We start from the raw sequence: 10,009 nt of genomic DNA, 5'->3' as shown, positions 1-10,009 counted from the left end.
CTCTGCTGCACTATATCACAGTGCTCTGCAATACAGACTAGGCACAGCCACTACACCATATACTCTGCTGCACTATATCACAGCGCTCTGCAGTACAGACTAGGCACAGCCGCTACACCATATACTCTGCTGCACTATATCACAGTGCTCTGCAATACAGACTAGGCACAGCCGCTACACCATATACTCTGCTGCACTATATCACAGCATTTTGCAGTACAGACTAGGCACAGCCGCTACACCATATACTCTGCTGCACTATATCACAGCGTTCTGCAGTACAGACTAGGCACAGCAGCTACACCATATACTCTGCTGCACTATATCACAGTGCTCTGCAATAGGCACAGCCGCTACACCATACACTCTGCTGCACTATATAAAAATGCTCTGCAATACAGACTAGGCACAGCCGCTACACCATATACTCTGCTGCAATATATCACAGTGCTCTGCAATACAGACTAGGCACAGCCGCTACACCATATACTCTGCTGCACTATATCACAGTGCTCTGCAATACAGACTAGGCACAGCCGCTACACCATATACTCTGCTGCACTATATAACAATGCTCTGCAGTACAGACTAGGCACAGCCGCTACACCATATACTCTGCTGCACTATATAACAATGCTCTGCAATACAGACTAGGCATAGCCACTACACCATATACTCTGCCGCACTATATCACAGCACTCTGCAATACAGACTAGGCACAGCCGCTACACCATATACTCTGCTGCACTATATAACAATGCTCTGCAATACAGACTAGGCACAGCCACTACACCATATATTCTGCCGCACTATATCACAGCACTCTGCAATACAGACTATGCACAGCCGCTACACCATATACTCTGCTGCACTATATCACAGTGCTCTGCAGTACAGACTAGGCACAACTGCTACACCATATACTCTGCTGTACTATATAACAATGCTCTGCAATACAGACTATGCACAGCCGCTACACCATATACTCTGCTGCACTATATCACAGCGTTCTGCAGTACAGACTAGGCACAGCCGCTACACCATATACTCTGCTGCACTATATCACAGTGCTCTGCAATAGGCACAGCCGCTACACCATACACTCTGCTGCACTATATAAAAATGCTCTGCAATACAGACTAGGCACAGCCGCTACACCATATACTCTGCTGCAATATATCACAGTGCTCTGCAATACAGACTAGGCACAGCCGCTACACCATATACTCTGCTGCACTATATCACAGTGCTCTGCAATACAGACTAGGCACAGCCGCTACACCATATACTCTGCTGCACTATATAACAATGCTCTGCAGTACAGACTAGGCACAGCCGCTACACCATATACTCTGCTGCACTATATAACAATGCTCTGCAATACAGACTAGGCATAGCCACTACACCATATACTCTGCCGCACTATATCACAGCACTCTGCAATACAGACTAGGCACAGCCGCTACACCATATACTCTGCTGCACTATATAACAATGCTCTGCAATACAGACTAGGCACAGCCACTACACCATATACTCTGCCGCACTATATCACAGCACTCTGCAATACAGACTATGCACAGCCGCTACACCATATACTCTGCTGCACTATATCACAGTGCTCTGCAGTACAGACTAGGCACAACTGCTACACCATATACTCTGCTGCACTATATAACAATGCTCTGCAATACAGACTATGCACAGCCGCTACACCATATACTCTGCTGCACTATATCACAGCGTTCTGCAGTACAGACTAGGCACAGCCGCTACACCATATACTCTGCTGCACTATATCAGTGCTCTGCAATACAGACTAGGCACAGCCGCTACACCATATACTCTGCTGCACTATATAACAATGCTCTGCAATACAGACTAGGCACAGCCACTACACCATATACTCTGCCGCACTATATCACAGCACTCTGCAATACTGACTAGGCACAGCCGCTACACCATATACTCTGCTGCACTATATAACAATGCTCTGCAATGCAGACTAGGCACAGCCACTACACCATATACTCTGCCGCACTATATCACAGCACTCCGCAATACTGACTAGGCACAGCCGCTACACCATATACTCTGCTGCACTATATCACAGCATTCTGCAGTACAGACTAGGCACAGCCGCTACACCATATACTCTGCTGCACTATATCACAGTGCTCTGCAGTACAGACTAGGCACAGCCGCTACACCATATACTCTGCTGCACTATATAACAATGCTCTGCAATACAGACTAGGCACAGCCACTACACCATATACTCTGCCGCACTATATCACAGCACTCTGCAATACTGACTAGGCACAGCCGCTACACCATATACTCTGCTGCACTATATAACAATGCTCTGCAATGCAGACTAGGCACAGCCACTACACCATATACTCTGCCGCACTATATCACAGCACTCTGCAATACTGACTAGGCACAGCCGCTACACCATATACTCTGCTACACTATATAACAATGGTCTGCAGTACAGACTAGGCACAGCCGCTACACCATATACTCTGCTGCACTATATCACAGCGTTCTGCAGTACAGACTAGGCACAGCCGCTACACCATATACTCTGCTGCACTATATCACAGTGCTCTGCAATACAGACTAGGCACAGCCGCTACACCATATACTCTGCTGCACTATATAACAATGCTCTGCAATACAGACTAGGCACAGCCGCTACACCATATACTCTGCTGCACTATATCACAGTGCTCTGCAGTACAGACTAGGCACAGCCGCTACACCATATACTCTGCTGCACTATATAACAATGCTCTGCAATACAGACTAGGCACAGCCACTACACCATATACTCTGCCGCACTATATCACAGCACTCTGCAATACTGACTAGGCACAGCCGCTACACCATATACTCTGCTGCACTATATAACAATGCTCTGCAATACAGACTAGGCACAGCCACTACACCATATACTCTGCCGCACTATATCACAGCACTCTGCAATACAGACTATGCACAGCCGCTACACCATATACTCTGCTGCACTATATCCCAGTGCTCTGCAGTACAGACTAGGCACAACTGCTACACCATATACTCTGCTGCACTATATAACAATGCTCTGCAATACAGACTATGCACAGCCGCTACACCATATACTCTGCTGCACTATATCACAGCGTTCTGTAGTACAGACTAGGCACAGCCGCTACACCATATACTCTGCTGCACTATATCACAGTGCTCTGCAATACAGACTATGCACAGCCGCTACACCATATACTCTGCTGCACTATATAACAATGCTCTGCAATACAGACTAGGCACAGCCGCTACACAATATACTCTGCTGCACTATATCACAGTGCTCTGCAATACAGACTAGGCACAGCCACTACACCATATACTCTGTTGCACTATATAACAATGCTCTGCAATACAGACTAGGCACAGCCGCTACACCATATACTCTGCTGCACTATATAACAATGCTCTGCAGTACAGACTAGGCACAGCCGCTACACCATATACTCTGCTGCACTATATAACAATGCTCTGCAATACAGACTAGGCACAACCACTACACCATATACTCTGCTGCACTATATCACAGCGCTCTGCAATACTGACTAGGCACAGCCGCTACACCATATACTCTGCTGCACTATATAACAATGCTCTGCAATGCAGACTAGGCACAGCCACTACACCATATACTCTGCCGCACTATATCACAGCACTCTGCAATACTGACTAGGCACAGCCGCTACACCATATACTCTGCTGCACTATATAACAATGGTCTGCAGTACAGACTAGGCACAGCCGCTACACCATATACTCTGCTGCACTATATCACAGCGTTCTGCAGTACAGACTAGGCACAGCCGCTACACCATATACTCTGCTGCACTATATCACAGTGCTCTGCAATACAGACTAGGCACAGCCACTACACCATATACTCTGCTGCACTATATCACAGCACTCTGCAATACAGACTAGGCACAGCCGCTACACCATATACTCTGCTGAACTATATCACAACGCTCTGCAATACAGACTAGGCACAGCAGCTACACCATATACTCTGCTGCACTATATCACAACGCTCTGCAATACAGACTAGGCACAGCCACTACACCATATACTCTGCTGCACTATATCACAGCACTCTGCAATACAGACTAGGCACAGCCGCTACACCATATACTCTGCTGCACTATGGCCCTCATTCCGAGTTGATCGCTAGCTGTTTTCGGTCGCAGCGTGGCGATTAGGTGAAAATGCGGCATTTCTGCACATGCGTACGGGCCGCAGTACGCATGCGCGAAGTACTTTTACACAAAACTATGCAGTTTTACATAAGGACGAGCAACGCTTTTCGGTCGCTGTGTTGTTCGGTGAGTGATTGACAGGAAGTGGGTGTTTCTGGGCGGAAACTGACCGTTTTCAGGGAGTGTGCTGAAAAACGCAGGCGTGCCAGGTAAAAACGCGGGAGTGGCTGGAGAAACGGGGGAGTGGCTGGCCGAACGCAGGGCGTGTTTGTGACGTCAAACCAGGAACTAAACAGACTGAGCTGATTGCAATCTGTGAGTAGGTCTGGAGCTACTCAGAAACTGCAGGGAATTATTTAGTAGCAGTTCTGCTAATCTTTCATTCTCTATTCTGCTAAACTAAGATACACTCCCAGAGGGCGGAGGCCTAGCGTTTGCAATGCTGCTAAAAGCAGCTAGCGAGTGATCAACTCGGAATGAGGGCCTATATCACAACGCTCTGCAATACAGACTAGGCACAGCCGCTACACCATATACTCTGCTGAACTATATCACAACGCTCTGCAATACAGACTAGGCACAGCAGCTACACCATATACTCTGCTGCACTATATCACAACGCTCTGCAATACAGACTAGGCACAGCCACTACACCATATACTCTGCTGCACTATATCACAGCGCTCTGCAATACAGACTAGGCACAGCCGCTACACTATATACTCTGCTGCACTATATCACAGAGCTCTGCAATACAGACTAGGCACAGCCGCTACACCATATACTCTGCTGCACTATATCACAGCACTCTGCAATACAGACTAGGCACAGCCGCTACACTATATACTCTGCTGCACTATATCACAGAGCTCTGCAATACAGATTAGGTACAGCCGCTACACAATATACTATGCTGCACTATACCACAGTGCTCTGCAGTACAGACTAGGCACAGCCGCTACACTATATACTCTGCCGCACTATATCACAGCGCTCTGCAATACAGACTAGGCACAGCCGCTACACCATATACTCTGCTGCACTATATCACAGCGCTCTGCAGTACAGACTAGGCACAGCTGCTACAACATATACTCTGCCGCACTATATCACAGCACACTGCAATACAGACTAGGCACAGCCGCTACACCATATACTCTGCTGCACAATATCACAGAGCTCTGCAATACAGACTAGGCACAGCTGCTACACCATATACTCTGCTGCACTATATCACAGCGCTCTGCAATACAGACTAGGCACAGCCGCTACACCATATACTCTGCTGCACTATATCACAGTGCTCTGCAATATAGACTAGGCACAGCCGTTACACCATATACTCTGCTGCACTATATACCAACGCTCTGCAGTACATACTAGTAGGCACAGCCGCTACACAATATACTCTGCCGCAATTTATCCCAATGCTCTGCAATGAAGACTAGGCACAGCCGCTACACCATATACTCTGCCGCACTATATCACAGAGCTCTGCAATACAGAAAATGCACTGCCGCTACACCATATACTCTGCTGCACTATATCACAGCGCTCTGCAATACAGACTAAGCACAGCCGCTACACCATATACTCTGCTGCAATATATCACAGAGCTCTGCAATACAAAATAGGCACAGCCGCTACATCATATACACTCCTGCACCATATCACAGCGCTCTGCAATACAGACTAGGCACAGCCGCTACATCATATACACTGCTGCACTATATCACAGCGCTCTGCAGTACAGATTAGACACAGCCGCTACACCATATACTCTGCTGCACTATATCACAGCGCTCTGCAATACAGACTAGGCACAGCCGCTACATCATATACTCTGCTGTACTATATTACAGCGCTCTGCAGTACAGACTAGGCACAGCCGCTACACCATATACTCTGCTGCACTATATCACAGTGCTCTGCAATACAGACTATGCACAGCCACTACACCATATACTCTGCTGCACTATATCACAGCGCTCTGCAATACAGACTAAGGCCCTCATTCCGAGTTGTTCGCTCGTTCTTTTTCATCGCATCGCAGTGAAAATCCGCTTAGTACGCATGCGCAAAGTTCGCACTGCGACTGCGCCAAGTAACTTTACTATGAAGAAAGTATTTTTACTCACGGCTTTTTCTTCGCTCCGGCGAACGTAATGTGATTGACAGGAAATGGGTGTTACTGGGCGGAAACACGGCGTTTCAGGGGCGTGTGGCTGAAAACGCTACCGTTTCCGGAAAAAACGCAGGAGTGGCTGGAGAAACGGTGGGAGTGCCCGGGCGAACGCTGGGTGTGTTTGTGACGTCAACCAGGAACGACAAGCACTGAACTGATCGCACAGGCAGAGTAAGTCTGGAGCTACTCTGAAACTGCGAAGTAGTTTGTAATAGCAATATTGCGAATACATCGGTCGCAATTTTAAGAAGCTAAGATTCACTCCCAGTAGGCGGCGGCTTAGCGTGAGCAACTCTGCTAAATTCGCCTTGCGACCGACCAACTCGGAATGAGGGCCTAGGCACAGCCGCTACACAATATCATCTGCTGCACTACATCACAGCGCTCTGCAGTATACACTAGGCACAGCCGCTACATCATATACTCTGCTGTACTATATCACAGCGCTCTGCTGTACAGACTAGGCACAGCCGCTACACCATATACTCTGCTGCACTATATAACAACGCTCTGCAATACAGACTAGGCACAGCCGCTACACAATATACTATGCCGCACTATATCACAGCGCTCTGCAATACAGACTAGGCACAGCCGCTACACCATATACTCTGCTGCACTATATAACAGTGCTCTGCAATACAGACTAGGCACAGCCGCTACACCATATACTCTGCTGCAATATATAACAGTGCTCTGCAATACAGACTAGGCACAGCCGCTACACCATATACTCTGCTGCACTATATCACAGCGCTCTGCAATACAGACTAGGCACAGCCGCTACACCATATACTCTGCTGCACTATGTCAAGGGCGCTCTGCAATACAGACTAGGCACAGCCGCTACACCATATACTCTGCTGCACTATATCACAACGCTCTGCAATACAGACTAGGCACAGCCGCTATACCATATACTCTGCTGCACTATATCACAGCGCTCTGCAATACAGACTAGGCACATCCGCTACACCATATACTCTGCTGCACTATATCACAGTGCTCTGCAATACAGACTAGGCACAGCCGCTACATCATATACACTCCTGCACCATATCACAGCGCTCTGCAATACAGACTAGGCACAGCCGCTACATCATATACACTGCTGCACTATATCACAGCGCTCTGCAGTACAGATTAGACACCGCCGCTACACCATATACTCTGCTGCACTATATAACAATGCTCTGCAGTACAGACTAGGCACAGCCGCTACACCATATACTCTGCTGCACTATATAACAATGCTCTGCAATACAGACTAGGCACAGCCACTACACCATATACTCTGCCGCACTATATCACAGCACTCTGCAATACTGACTAGGCACAGCCGCTACACCATATACTCTGCTGCACTATATAACAATGCTCTGCAATGCAGACTAGGCACAGCCACTACACCATATACTCTGCCGCACTATATCACAGCACTCTGCAATACTGACTAGGCACAGCCGCTACACCATATACTCTGCTGCACTATATAACAATGGTCTGCAGTACAGACTAGGCACAGCCGCTACACCATATACTCTGCTGCACTATATCACAGTGCTCTGCAATACAGACTAGGCACAGCCGCTACACCATATACTCTGCTGCACTATATAACAATGCTCTGCAATACAGACTAGGCACAGCCGCTACACCATATACTCTGCTGCACTATATCACAGTGCTCTGCAGTACAGACTAGGCACAGCCGCTACACCATATACTCTGCTGCACTATATAACAATGCTCTGCAATACAGACTAGGCACAGCCACTACACCATATACTCTGCCGCACTATATCACAGCACTCTGCAATACTGACAAGGCACAGCCGCTACACCATATACTCTGCTGCACTATATAACAATGCTCTGCAATACAGACTAGGCACAGCCACTACACCATATACTCTGCCGCACTATATCATAGCTCTCTGCAATACAGACTATGCACAGCCGCTACACCATATACTCTGCTGCACTATATCACAGTGCTCTGCAGTACAGACTAGGCACAACTGCTAAACCATATACTCAGCTGCACTATATAACAATGCTCTGCAATACAGACTATGCACAGCCGCTACACCATATACTCTGCTGCACTATATCACAGCGTTCTGTAGTACAGACTAGGCACAGCCGCTACACCATATACTCTGCTGCACTATATCACAGTGCTCTGCAATACAGACTATGCACATCCGCTACACCATATACTCTGCTGCACTATATAACAATGCTCTGCAATACAGACTAGGCACAGCCGCTACACAATATACTCTGCTGCACTATATCACAGTGCTCTGCAATACAGACTAGGCACAGCCGCTACACCATATACTCTGTTGCACTATATAACAATGCTCTGCAATACAGACTAGGCACAGCCGCTACACCATATACTCTGCTGCACTATATAACAATGCTCTGCAGTACAGACTAGGCACAGCCGCTACACCATATACTCTGCTGCACTATATAACAATGCTCTGCAATACAGACTAGGCACAACCACTACACCATATACTCTGCTGCACTATATCACAGCGCTCTGCAATACTGACTAGGCACAGCCGCTACACCATATACTCTGCTGCACTATATAACAATGCTCTGCAATGCAGACTAGGCACAGCCACTACACCATATACTCTGCCGCACTATATCACAGCACTCTGCAATACTGACTAGGCACAGCCGCTACACCATATACTCTGCTGCACTATATAACAATGGTCTGCAGTACAGACTAGGCACAGCCGCTACACCATATACTCTGCTGCACTATATCACAGTGCTCTGCAATACAGACTAGGCACAGCCGCTACACCATATACTCTGCTGCACTATATCACAATGCTCTGCAATACAGACTAGGCACAGCCGCTACACAATATACTCTGCTGCACTATATCACAGTGCTCTGCAATACAGACTAGGCACAGCCGCTACACCATATGCTCTGCTGCACTATATAACAATGCTCTGCAATACAGACTAGGCACAGCCGCTACACCATATACTCTGCTGCACTATATAACAATGCTCTGCAGTACAGACTAGGCACAGCCGCTACACCATATACTCTGCTGCACTATATAACAATGCTCTGCAATACAGACTAGGCACAGCCACTACACCATATACTCTGCCGCACTATATCACAGCACTCTGCAATACTGACTAGGCACAGCCGCTACACCATATACTCTGCTGCACTATATAACAATGCTCTGCAATGCAGACTAGGCACAGCCACTACACCATATACTCTGCCGCACTATATCACAGCACTCTGCAATACTGACTAGGCACAGCCGCTACACCATATACTCTGCTGCACTATATAACAATGGTCTGCAGTACAGACTAGGCACAGCCGCTACACCATATACTCTGCTGCACTATATCACAGCGTTCTGCAGTACAGACTAGGCACAGCCGTTACACCATATACTCTGCTGCACTATATCACAGTGCTCTGCAATACAGACTAGGCACAGCCGCTACACCATATACTCTGCTGCACTATATAACAATGCTCTGCAATACA

Source organism: Pseudophryne corroboree, chromosome 6, assembly GCF_028390025.1.
Source record: "Pseudophryne corroboree isolate aPseCor3 chromosome 6, aPseCor3.hap2, whole genome shotgun sequence".
Taxonomy (NCBI): Eukaryota; Metazoa; Chordata; class Amphibia; order Anura; family Myobatrachidae; genus Pseudophryne; species Pseudophryne corroboree.
Note: the sequence above shows the minus strand (reverse complement) of the source record.